General features: G+C 38.2%; 1 protein-coding gene across 1 annotated transcript in view; it reads right to left on the bottom strand.

Annotated features, from left to right (window-relative positions):
- The window catches only part of LOC117529909 (atrial natriuretic peptide receptor 2), a 137,728-nt gene that overhangs the window by 112,738 nt on the left and 10,475 nt on the right, over positions 1–14,515 (bottom strand). The window lies entirely within an intron of this gene.

Consider the following 14,515-nt stretch of genomic DNA (forward strand, 5'->3'; position numbering starts at 1 on the left):
GAGTTTGCATGCTCTCCCCGTGTTTGCATGGGTTTCCTCCAGGTGCTTGAGTTTCCTCCCACATTTAAAGACATGCAGGGTAGGTGAATTGGAAACCTTGTCACCTGTTCTGAGATCAAGGGTCCCCTTTGAGCTTGTTACGGGTTAGTATCTTTGAAATGGTATATAATGAGGTCATTAGGATAGATGTGTTACATGTGGAAGAGATTACCAAAAACTGTCCTGAAAAAATCATGCAAACTGATTGAGAATTCATCAAAATATCACATTTTTGTGTCTCAAGAAGGCTGCATTTGAAGTTTTACGGCATTTCAATAAAAAATTCACAATTTTTACAGCTTCTGCTGACACCTAGAGTAAGTTCATATTCTTACATTATTGTATCTAAATACAAGGAGTATATGTTTCTTTTGATTTTCAGGTATTTTCAAGAAGAAAAAGAAGTATGAATGGAAACCATGATTAAACATCTAAAAAAAAATGATTTTGTTACAGGTTTTTGTTTTTTCTTGCTTTGTGTCAATTATGTGGTCCCCTAATAGGGAAAATCACATTGAAATACAAGATATTTAAGCTACATGATAATGCTAAGCCTAGTGGGAATGGTAAATGATAAAGACAACCTACTTCAAAATACCAATATCGCACAATGATTTCTTAAACTGAGCCTTAAAAGTGATTCAGCGCACCGAATGGCGACCATTTGACAGTTGCATACTATTTATACTACCATCCAGTAGATGGTGGTCTTCTATGAATTTTGACCCAAAATGCATGGAACACCACCATGAATCACACTTAGCAAACAGAATTTTCAGTTTTGCAAATGCCTTTTTTTTGTTTGTTTGTTTTACAAAAGAAAAACATGACATATTTACAAAAACACATTTATTGGTAAAAACCAACACACATGTTACAGTAACTTGTGTGTTGGTTTTTTACAAATAAAAAAACAGCCAACCGGTGATGAGGGGGCTCATTTTCCCATAATGCCTTTTGACATCTGTGAGTTTTAATGCTTAAACCTTCAGAATTAGTGCATTAATTTAAAACTAAAAGATATTTGTAATATTTTCACTTTGTAAACATGACAGAGTTAACATTAATATCAATAAACTGCCCAGAATTAGATTTTTAAATCAAACCAAAACTTTTTATGCCTTTTGCCACACGTCTGGGGCAGTGTATGTTGAATGTAAATGACTCTTCTTTACAGCAGTGGGCAGGGTGCACAAAGACAGAAGCTCTGACTCATTGTTTCTGTTGGGTTTGTGATGCCTTTGATTGTACTCAGAAGCGTCGGCGGTGGTTAAACTCAAAACTGGCTTCTCAGTAGCTGATAGTGTACCAGAGTCAATACTAAAAGTGAGCGGTTAGCTGTAGCTTCTGCTAATCTTTTTTTTTCAGTTTATCATTATAAAAGTTAACTTTTCAGTTAGCGGATTAGCGGTTATCAAAGCTAACTTTTTGGTTAGCTGTGGTCACCACTGCCCACAGGTAGGTGAGATGAAGGAGAAAGAATATTTTTGGAGTGAGTTAGATGAGGTGGTGGAGCTTGGGTGTGTGTCCAAGCACACGCTAGAAAACGAACTGCTGTGTCAATGAGAAAAATTGATGTAACAATTTGCAAAGATTTTTTTAAAGTTGTTTCAACTTTCAACTGAGGTAATGCCACAAGACATCTCTACTTAATTTGAAATAACTTTACACAAAAATGACTGAATCAGTGTTTGAGAAACTCAGTGAGACAGGCCTGGAATAGAAGCAATGCAATTTATTGGCATAGTCAGGAGCTATAACTGGTAAATTCATATAAAAGTATATTTAATAAGCAAAGAAAAGGTATTTTTTATTTTTATTTTTTTGTTTGATATGTATACAAATATAAAATCAGTAACATTGGATATTTTAAATTTCAGTGCAAATTTAAATTTCAGTTTAAAATCTGCAAGTTCAGTGTTTTGCTCAAAGACAGTCATCATCCCTCCAAACATGAGACATCTGTGTTCTGACAGTTTCGGTAGTCAGCACGTCCATCTACACCCTGTTAGTGTTGAGTCACGAATAAAAACAATTCATGTTATTTCCACTCGTAGCGTATTTTTTGAGTGGCTGCTGCCAGTTCCAGCACAGTCCTCAGACATTTTCTCATGTATTAGACCAAATTCGGCTGCTGTTTAGAGCCTGACTCTCATCTGTTCCAGCGTAGCTCACTGCGCCAAGCAGTCCTGCTGTCTCCTGGAACGCAACCAATGTAAATGCACAATACAGCCGGGGGAAAATATCGCCCTGGGTTATACTGTATAGTATACAGTATTAAGACCAACTGAATTAAAAAACAAAATTAAAACTATAACTTCACTTCATTGTGGAGCCTGTTTCTGCCACTGAGAAGAAAAAAATATCCACCACATTTTTTTACCTCATTATTAATGAGGTTTTTCTTCCAGAATTACATGATGCTGTCATAATTACAAGATACTAACACATACAGTCTGTAAAGTATTCACAGCTCCTCACTTTTTCCACATTTTGTTATGTTACAACCTTAATCCAAAATGGATGAAATTCATTTTTTTTTTAATCCTCAAAATTCTACACACAATACTCCATAATGACAATATGAAAAAGGTTTTGTTTTTTTTTTTTTTTTTTTTGCAAATTTAATCTAAGAAATCACATATGATCTAAGTGATCCAAAAAAATCACACGTAAATAAGTATTCACAACCTTTGCCATGAAGCTCAAAATTGAGCTCAAGTGCATCCTGTTTCCACTGATCATCCTTGAGACATTTCTACATCTTAATTGGAGTCCACCTGGGGTACATTCAGTTGACTCGACATGCTTTGGAAAAGCACACACCTGTCTACATATAAGGTCCCAAGGTTGACAGTGCTTGTCAGAGCACAAATTAAGCATAAAGTCAAAGGAATTGTCTGTAGACCTTTAAAACATTTCTGCTGCTTTGAAGGTCCCAATGAGTAAAGTGGCCTCCTTCATTCTTAAACAGAAGATGTTTGGATCCACCAGGACTCTTCCTAGAGATGGCCGCCCGTCTAAACTGAGCGATCGGGGGAGAAGGACCTCAGTCAGGAGGTGACCAAGAACCTGATGGTCACTCTGTCAGAGCTCCAGCATTCCTCTGTGAGAGAGAGGAGAACCTTCCAGAAGGACAACCATCTCTGCAGCAATCCTCCAATCAGGCCTGTATGGTAGAGTGGTCAGATGGAAGCCACTCCTTAGTAAAAGGCACATGGCAGCCCACCTGGAGTTTGCCAAAAGGCACCTGAAAGACTCTCAGACCATGAGAAACAAAATCTTCTGGTCTGATGAGACAAAAATTGATGTGAATACCAGGCATCATGTTTGTAGGAAACCAGGCACCATCCCTACAGTGAAGCATGGTGGTGGCAGCATTGTGTTATGGGGATGTTTTTCAGCAGCAGGAACTGGGAGACTAGTCAGGATTGAGGGAAAGATGCATTCAGCAATGTATAGAGACATCCTGGATGAAAACCTGCTCCAGAGCGCTCTTGACCTCAGACTGGGGTGACGGTTCATCTTTCAGCAGGACAATAACCCTAAACACACAGCCAAGATATCAAAGGAGTGGCTTCAGAACAACTCTGTGAATGTCCTCGAGTGGCCCAGCCAGAGCCCAGACCTGAATCCGATTGAACATCTCTGGAGAGATCTGAAAATGGCTGTGCACCGACACTCCCCATCCAACCTAATGGAACTTGAGAGGTGCTGCAAGGAGGAATGAACAAAACTGCCCAAAGACAGGTGCACCGAGCTTGTGACATCATATTCAAGAAGACTTGAGGTCTTAATTGCTACCAAAGGTGTATCAACAAAGTATTGAGTAGAGTATGAATACTTACGTACATGTGATTTCTCAGTTTATTTTTAATATATTTGCAAATATTATATATATATATATATATGTGTGTGTGTGTGTGTGTGTGTGTCTATAACTTTTTCCATGTTGTCACTATGAAGTGTTGTGAGTAGAATTTTGAGGGAAACAATGAATTTACTCCATTTTCAAATAAGGCTATAACAGAAAAAGTTTGAAAAGTGAAGCACTGTGAATACTTTCCAGATGCAACGTAAAGAATGAATCATGATTATGAGATATAAAGGCTTAATTATGAGATAGTACAGCATAACGACAAGATACCAATGCATAGACAATGAGATATGATTATGAGATATGGAGGTTTAATTGTGAGACAGTAACTAATGAAGGCTTAATTATGAGATCGTAAGTCATAACTATGAAACACAGAGGCTTAATTATGCAATAGTAAATCATAATTATGAGACACGAAGGCTTCATTATGAGATAGTCATGAGATACTACAACCTATTTATGTGTGAGATAGTAAATCCTACTTCATAACATTAACTCTAATATTAAAGCTAATGTGTCATAAGTGTGATTTAATAAATCATAATTAAAAGGTACTGAAAAAAATATTTATGAGATGTAGTGCACACTTATGAGGATAAAGGATATTCGTAAAGATAAAGAGTGGGTCACACAATACTGTAATACAGTATTATATAATAATAATACAGTACTAAGGCATAATTATGAGATACTAGGTCAAAATTTTGAAATAGTAACTCATAGCTATGAGATGTTAACTCATAAGAGTAAGTACATTGTAACATGCTTTCCAAATTTCAGTGAAAACATCTGGCACATGCAATGAAAATTATAAAGAAAAATTAAACATTTTCTAGTTTTCAAATAACTGTAATTGGCACGAACATAAAGTACTTAAATGTTACATTTTAACACATTGTTCAAAGTCGGTTCATAAATAATATTCACATTCTAAGAATAATACTACTTTAATAGTTCTTAAAATGAACCTTATCATGAATTAAGATGACTATATTTGCTTGTATCCTTTTTTTTTATTTCCTTTTCTAAGAGTCCATCAAAGGGTCATAATGAGGTTTATGTGTTGTGATATAAACGATTACTCAGTGCAGGGCGTGCGGCTCTGATTCACAGTGTCATGTTCTTTAAGTCCATCTTAATTTAGTATTTTCACCTAACGGGGTACCTCAGAGCACATTATTGCTCAGTTGTTCTCGTTCAGTTTCCTCTTGTTGGGTGTTGAGGGGTAAAAAAGAACAACTCTCAGACATATCAAAAAAACATTTGATTACAGAAATGTCTCAGAAGACACGTGCCCCCATCTCATGCTGGATTCTCCAGCTGCTATACTTTATGTCTCTGCTTTTTTCTGACAGTGTCTATGTTGAATGTCTGTTTTATAGCAAATCACTGAAAACAACAATGCTCTAATTTTCTACAATTGTTCTGTCCTGGGAGTATTTTTAGAGGAAATAGGATTTCTGTAATTATGTTGGTGAAGAGGGGCCATCTGGAGATGGAATCTCAACCAGCACATCTTCTGCAACCCTTCATCATTCATCACGGTAACACACGCTGTCATACGCAGAGCCACAGGTGAAGTACCCAAAAAAGTCCCAAACATTCGCCTACAAAATCCAAAGTATGACTTGTGGTTCACGTGGCTTCATGGCAGAGTGGAAGAGAGGATATTTTTTCAAAGATGTTAAATTTCATACACTGTGCCACAAAGCTGAACAATTCATCAATTTAAAATTGAAATCTAGTAAAAACAAATTACTGTTTGGGAGCCGTTTGTAGCTGCTGCTGCCTCTCGAAAGACCAGAGGCCCAATTTCAATGATCTAATGCATAGAGCGCAGTGGGCAAAATGGTTGTATTTGTTCTTTTAACACATCATGGGGGTGTTCTGGTTGTAACATGAAATAAATAACTTTCCTGTTGGGAGATGGTATTACCCGTGGACCAAGAGAGAGTTTATCAGCTGGTGTCGAAAAACACCAGACCAGACGTCCATCATCACTGACAATAGAACAGATGTAGTGATGCCTCACTCTCTTTTTGATATTATCGTTTATAAGATGTATTATTATATGGCTATATATGCATGCTCTGACTGCCTGATTTCCAGTCTGATATTTTTCCATGAAAATTGGTCCGGAAGGCATATCATATTCATTACAAACCAGAAAGCTAAAAACACAATTAGAAAAACCAAATCAGACATAAACATACTCCATAAATATCGAAACAGCATTGGAAAAAACACAGATTGAAAGCTTACCAGCTAACGAACGGACCATCTGTTAGAAAGTTCTTCATGGAGGTAAAGGGAACAGATCTGACTACAAGTCCAAAACCATCAGCAGCTTTCTTATTTGGGCAATACCGTAACTTTGCGAGTTTATATATATAATATCCATATAATAAACAAATTATTAACCTCGCTTGCTCAGTTAATAATCCTTTAATATTGATATGATAGGGAAGTATGTACTTGTCACCCTGTAAATCGATCCTCCCATCTGTCCATCAATCTTAGTAAGAAAAATAATTCCAGTCCAACAAACTTCAGTAGGACACAATCAGAATTTTTTTTTTTTTTTGCTATTAAGACAACATAGTTGTTAATTACATATACAGACGCTGACTTTGGGTGACTTTCAGGTATTTAATCACAAAATATTTACTGCTACTAATATCAAGTCCTAGTCCTGTAACTCTTCCGGGATCTCGGGAAGTGTGGACTGAGCTGCTTGATCTGCTGCCACCACCCAGATAAGCTGAAGAACATGAATGGAAGAATTAATCAATCATATCAAATGCAGGCAACCCATATGAAAGATTTGTGTGAGTGTGTTGTTGTTGTTTGGTATCTTTGGTTTATTTACATTTATTTCTCAACATTTTCAAATTTGTACCTAAAATTCAGAGTTGTTGATAGTTCTGAGCAGCACTATATATATTTATTATTTTAGTTGGTGTTTACAGTCGTGATTTCTGCTGTGGACTTCAGGACAGTAACATTTCTTCATATTTGACAGCACAATAAAAATTACAACTAATTTAATTATGATTTCCTTGCTTTATGCTAGCTACACAGCTAATCATAGAATGCTATGATTAGCTTACAGCCCAAATGACCTCGATGACCGAACAAGCACTTTAATAACTTCAAAAAAACTTTCCGATGCCAATTTTTGTTTGGAAATTATAAATTAAACCCACATATAATAGTTGAGATAGATGGAGTCCAAATTGAAAGTATCTCGGAAATAACATTTTTAGTCTTAACAACAGGCCATAAGTTAAGTTGGAAAGCACACATTAGACATATATCAACCAAAGTCTCCATATGTCTTGTAATAATAAAGTTAAGCATATTTTTTGATCACAATGTACTACATACCTTGTATTGTTCTCTCATTCTTCCATACCTGACCTACTGTGTAGAAGTATGGGGCAATACTTATAAACAATAAATTCAATCACTATTCTTACTATAATCCCAATTCCAATGAAGGTGGGACATTGTGTGAAATGTAAATAAAAACAGAATACAATGATTTGCAAATCCTCTTCAACCTATATTCAATTGAATACACCACAAAGACAAGATATTTAATGTTCAAACTGCTAAACTTATTGTTTTTGTGCAAATATTTGCTCATTTTGAAATGGATGCCTGCAACACATTACAAAAAAGCTGGGATGGGGCAACAAAAGACTGGGAAAGTTGATGAATGCTCAAAGAACACCTGTTTGGAAATTTCCACAGGTGAACAGGTTAAGTGGAAACAGGTGAGTGTCATGATTGGGTATAAAAGGAGCATCCCCAAAAGGCTTAGCCGTTCACAAGCAAAGATGAGGTGAGGATCGCCACTTTGTGAACAACTGTGTGAAAAAAATAGTCCAACAGTTTAAGAACAATATTTCTCAACATTCAATTGCAAGGAATTTAGGGATTCCATCATCTACAGTCCATAATATAATCAGAAGATTCAAAAAATCTGGAGGACTTTCTACACGTAAGCAGCAAGGCCAAAAACCAACACTGAATACCCATGACCATCCCTCAGGCGGCACCGCATTAAAAACCGACATCTTGTGTAAAGGATCTTACCACGTGGGCTCAGGAACACTTCAGAAAACCATTGTCAGTTAACACAGTTCGTCGCTACAGCTACTATAAGTCCAAGTTAAAACTCTACCATGCAAAGTGCAAGCCATACATCAACAACATCCAGAAGTGCTACCGCCTTCTCTGGGCCCGAGCTCATTTGAAATGGACAGACGCAATGTGGAAAAGTGTACTGTGGCCTGATGAGTCCACATTTCAAATTGTTTTTGGAAATCATGGACGTCATGTCCTCTGTACAAAAGAGGAAAATGCCCATCCAGATTGTTACCAGCACAAAGTTCAAAAGCCAGCATGATGGTATGGGGTGTGTAAGTTGCCCATGTAGTAGGGGAGCTATGACCACTACCTTTGCAACCCCCCCCCCCCCCCAGGACTCAACCAAACTAACTTTTTTAGGTTCCTTAGATGACCCCAAAACACAATCAGGATGTTCCCAAAAATAAAAACTGGCCTCAAGCCAGTTATCCAAGATGGTGTCCAATATGGCCAGCAAAATAGGGTTTTTCCCCACTAAAACACCTTTAAACAACATATAAACAACTTCCTACTATGTATTTTAATGATGAGGGTTTATTGGCAGCCATTTTGGATGCCATTTTGAGTCTTAAACCCATGAATGAATTTAGTTTAGGCACAAATGAGTTTGCTGTGTCCTGCAATGGTCTTCCCATTGAATCTCTGATATTTAAGTTGTTTATATGTTGTTTACAAGCACATTTGTTGTTGATAATAAAAGCACATTTGTTTTTGATAATAATTGTAATAGTGAGTATTTATGTGGGATTTTCCCAGGAATCACAGCTCTAAACAAAGTAAATTCCAATAACAAAATAATTATTATAAGTAATAAATAGTACACTCCAACAATACACACAAAAAAAGCTGATAATATAGAAAAAACTTATACTCCAGTGTGACTTATATATGGGGTTTTCCCTCTTTAAAAGGCATTTTTAACAGGTGTGACTTACACAATGGAAAATATGGTACTCTAATAAAGAACTCGGAACTTAAAACTTGCGTAATTGTGTTTGTTGGCTCCCTTCATCTTTCTTTGCCACACTGTAAAAATCAGGGGGAATTCTAAACTTAAGTTCATTTGCTGTTTTAAAAACACAAATAAAGTCAACTTAAAAATAAGTTTTGTTTCAGTGCCAAAGGTTACCTGTTGTTTTGAAAAAGTTATTAACCTTCTTCATTAATAACTTTTTGCCTTGAAACAAAAATGTATTTGGAAGTTGAGCAACTCATCAGAATTTTTTAACCAGAACATCTTGTTCATTTTTACACTGTGGGTATTAAAATTTAGCATATGATTAAGACTGTTTAACTCAACAGCAGCACATAATAACTTGGTTAGCTGTCAAGACTTCAGTGATCTGTTGCTTTGGATTAAAAGCCTCATTTATCTCATCCCACGTGAGCTCAGCCTCTTACCGGTAAAGGAGATAGTGTCTGACAACACAGTCGATGGCCTGGAGATTATCGGCTCAGATAAAAGAGCTGGGTTGCCAAGTCAGAACAAGCCCCAGCAAAACTGTTAGCGTACACGACTCCCTGTTCTTTAACTGGTTTGGAAACTGTAACTGTGTTTACGGCTTTCCCTGCTGCTACCGCTTTTTTAATTACCTTCAGGCCATGTGTGTTTCATTATTGTTGATGCAGTTACTGCGACAACAGATTATGATGTAAATGCACATAATTTGGTTTTGTTTTCTTTACCAGAAAGCAGAATACGCCAGGATTTGGCAGTCGGGGTGGTGGGGGGGGTGACTGGTTAAAGAGTTAAAGCTGCTTCAGGATGTTATTCCATCATAAATGGATCAAATACCACCAGAGTGAAGTGGAGAGAGATATTTTGTAGCATGAACTAGAAAACAATAACATATCTTTCTGAATGTCAGATACTCAAAAACTACCTCAAGTACACAAAATAATTACCAGTGTAGTGCTATAAGTGCAAGTACTGCATTCTAAAACTCTCACTTGCATAAAAGCACAAAAACATTATGAGTAAAGTGTTCCTGTAGTTTCTGTTCAAGTTATATTCTGAGGTGATGATTTGGGTGATGATTTATTGGTTAAGCGTTGGGCTTGAGACCAGAGGATCTGGGGTTCAAACCCCAGCAAGACCAGAAAAATCACGAAGGACCCTTGGGCAAGGTCCTTCATCCCACATTTGCTCCCACTGTGTAAACAAGTAAACACCTTGCATGGTATCACCCTGACATTGTTGTGTGAATGGGTAAATGTGAAGCATCACTGTAAAGTACTTTGAGCATCTGATTCAGTGTCACATAACTACAGTCCATTTCTAATATTCAAATTTCTAGCTATTAATGTAAACACAATTATTTTGGTTTAGTCTATATTGGAGGTGTAACAACTCCAGAGTCCACCAACGATTCCATTCAATATCAATAACAACAACAACAATAATCAACAACACAATGCAGCAGAAAATCTCACATTTTGCTGCAAATTTAATACAGAATGGTTCCGTTGGATTACAATAATATGGGGTTGCAAAGACAAACTTTACAAACCAAAAGTTTACCTCGCCATATTATGGTTCACATACCTTCAGAAGATAAACATGGACGCAAAATTCACACAAAGCAGAAGGTCATGTGATTACTGAAAATCAGATCTCATAAAGTGGTGGACAGATTTTCATTTGGCCAAATGATGTCAGCAGCGAAACCTGCCTCTGTTTTTCATTATTAAAATTCTAGTTCTTCTACACTGTGAGGTCGGTTTTTATTATTTCTGTCTTCAGCAGTCTTTCCTGATGACATCACAAACATCTCATATAGATAAAAACAATTCTGACCGTCCTCCTCTTTCAGTGCAGAGGGAAAAATAAGTGGCCGTTATTAACCCCAGCAGCGGTGTGCACTCTGAGTGCTCATCTGGTTATTTTGCATTTCCAAAATGCTTTCTCCTCCTCCTCCTCCAATAATTAATTATTACAGTTCGGAAATTCTGAGATGGCTGCAGCTGGATTTCATAAAACTAATCACTGCATTGTAATGCATCAACATCCCCCCCCCCCCCCCCCCCACCTCAAATCAGATGCTCTGTGGATCTTTTCCAAAAGATTAGAGGTGAAAATGTCAACAGGGGGTCACTGTGAGGGAATTAATGATTTAGGTTAATAAAGTGGCACAATTACATTTTTTCATAAGCAGTAAACCCAAAATATCGAATAATGAAGCTGTAATGTATTAATAAATGCGGTAAAACATTAATAAATTCTGTTATTGATCTCTATCTTATTACTCGAGCTAAAATGATTGAACAAATAATCATTTAAAAATAAAATAATGACCTCCATAATCATTTATCAGAGATTTCTCTTTATAAGGAAGGAAGTGGGAAGTCCATGTTTATTCAAGTAGTTCCCTTTCCACTAAATCTCAGCCACAGTTACCGTGGTTACAGTGCAGGTCCAAGAGTCAAACACTAAATAAATGTGGTTGTCTTCATATAAAAAAAAAATCAAAATAAAATGGTGTTTGAAAAAGATGACAATTTCTTTCACTCGGTACCAAAACATTTTGAGAGAACATTCTCGGCCTGCGTAGGAGTTCGACCTTCAAACACTCAAAGCACTGAAACTCTCAAAGCCTGAGATATACAGTCGTCTTCTTCGCTCAGCTGTTCCCGTTAGGGGTCGCCACAGCAGATCAATCGTTTCAATCTCACCCTGTCCTCTGTAACTTCCTTTGTCACACCAACCACCTGCATGTCCTCCCTCAGCACATCCATAAACCTCCTCTTTGGCCTCCCTCTTCTCCTCCTGCCTGGTTGTTCCATCCTCAGCATCCTTCTCCCTATATACCCTGGATCCCTCCTTTGCACATGTCCAAACCATCTCAGTCTCACCTCTCTAACTTTGTCTCCAAACCGTCCCACCTGAGATGTCCCTCTGATATGTTCATTCCTAATCCTGTCCATTCTTGTCACTCCCAAAGAGAATCTCAACATCTTCAGCTCTGCCATCCTCATCACTCCCAAACAGAATCGCAGCATCTTTAGCTCTGCCTCCTGTTTTTTTGTTATTGCCACTGTCAATAAGCTGTATAACATAGCTGGTCTCACCACTGTCTTGTAATCTTGACCCTTCACTCTTGCTGATATTCTTTGGTCACAAATCACTCCTGCCACCTTTCTCCACCACTCCACCCTGCCTGCACTCTCTTCTTCACCTCTCTACCACACTCTTCATTACTTTGGACAGTTGAGCCCAAATATTTCAACTCATCTACTTTCAACACTTCTACTCCTTGTAACTGCACTATTCCACTGGGCTCCATCTCATTCACACACATGTACTCAGTCTTGCTCCTACTGACTTTCATTCTCCTTCTCTCCAGAGCATTTCTCCACCTCTCCAGACTAGACTCAACCTGCTCTCTATTCTCACTACGGATCACAATGTCATCTGTAAACATCATAGTCCATGGAGACTCCTGCCAGATCTCATCTGTCAAGTTGTCCATCACCATTGCGAACAAGAAACGACTCACAGCTGATCCTTGGTGTAATCCCACCTCCACCTTGAATGAGTCTGTCATTCCTACTGCACATCTCACTGCTATCACACTATTCTTATACATGTCCTGCACTACCCTCACATACTTCTCTGCCACTTCAGACTTCCTCACACAATATCACAGCTCTTTTAGTGCTCCTTCGCAGCATAAAACCATATTGCTTCTCACAGCTCTTCACCTGTTTTCTAAGGCTAGCTACTATTATTCTTTCCCATAACTTCACACTGTGGCTGATCAGCTGAATGCCTCTGTAGTTACTGCAGCTCTGCACATCAGCTTTATTTCTTAAAAATATGAACTAGTACACTTTGTCTCCACTCCCCAGGCATCCTCTCACTTTCCAAGATTTTATTAAACAATCTGGATAGAAACTCCACTGCCATCTCTCCTAAACATTTCCATGCCTCCACTGGAATGCCATGTGGACCGACTGACTATCCATTCTTCATCCTCTTCATAGCTGCCCTTACTTCATGCTTGCTAATGTCTTGCACTTCCTGATTTACTCTCTTGACATCATCCAGCCTTTTCTCTCTCATTTTCTTCATTCATCAGCTCCTCAAAGTATTCCCTCCACCTTCTCAACACACTCTCTCCTCACTTGTCACCACTTTACCATCTCTATCCTTTATTACCCTAACCTGCTGCACATCCTTTCCAGCTCCGTCCCTTTGTCTGGTCAAGTGCAAGTCCTTTTCTCCTTCCTTACTGTTCAACGTCTTGTACAGTGGGCTATATGCCTTTTCCTTAGATTTTGCCACTTCTCTTTACACCTTACGCCACATCTGCTTGTACCACTGTCTACTTTCTTCATCAACATTCATCACAGCCTTTTCCATCCTTTATTCAAAATCAACTACCATCTCTCCTTCCACATTCCTGTCCTTGATACCATATTTACCCATTACTTCCTCATCACCTCTGTCCCCTTCGCCAACATGCCCATTGAAGTCTGCTCCTATCACCACTCTTTTCATGCTTGGGCACACTGGGCCTCATGTATCAACGTGCGTACGGTGATATTTGAGCGTATATGGGGTGTACACCAAAACGGCTGCGCCACTTGGCATTTATCAATGTGGTCGTTGGCGTACGCTGCGCTGAAAATATACACCAGGTCGAGAGGTGGTGTAAATTATACTCCAAAATGAACCAGCACTGGAATCCACATAAAAATGAAAATGATCGGCCTGATAAACAGTGCCATCATACAAATTAATGCATATGTTACATAAATAACACTTTCCTTTATTATACTACATAATAATCAATACAAATCCCGCTTTTGTGGGATTGCTGGTCTATTGAGCACGATCTGTGGCCACAACACTGACTGCAAAGAAAGCGCTGCTCGCCTTTTTCTCCAGAGCCTGGAGCCAGAGTAGCGCTGAGCTTAACTTTATGTGGTGTGATCGTTTTAGACAATGAAATTGATCATTACAACTGTAGTGTTCTCATTCCCTTCACCCGTGCTGCAATCAGGTTGTGTCGTCTCCATTCGTTTGTCACAATAAAATAAATAAAGAAATACATTTTAAGAATAAAGAAATCTGAAAAATTAGGCGTGTCTTATTAATTGAGCGAGCAAATATCCACGTCAAGAATTATTGACATGTGAAAAGAGAATACAGCGGTCCCTCGCTATAACGCCGTTCACCTTTCGCGGCCTCGTCATTTTGCGGAGTTGTTAGTCCAATTTTGCATGCGTTTTTTTTTTACAGTGTTCTGTGTTCTGCGTGTCTGTTTATAAGAATCTTCTCGCCCAGAAGAAAAAAGAGCGCCAACAACTACTCATAACTGTGTTTGTCACTCGGAAACAAGACACCTGCAGCGAGGTGTGAGTGGAAAAAGGCGCGGCATCAGGACACAGCGGCGCGATCTGTCAAATACTGGTCAGTCACTATTAATAATTTCTTAT

The sequence above is a fragment of the Thalassophryne amazonica genome, chromosome 17 (assembly GCF_902500255.1).
Source record: "Thalassophryne amazonica chromosome 17, fThaAma1.1, whole genome shotgun sequence".
Taxonomy (NCBI): Eukaryota; Metazoa; Chordata; class Actinopteri; order Batrachoidiformes; family Batrachoididae; genus Thalassophryne; species Thalassophryne amazonica.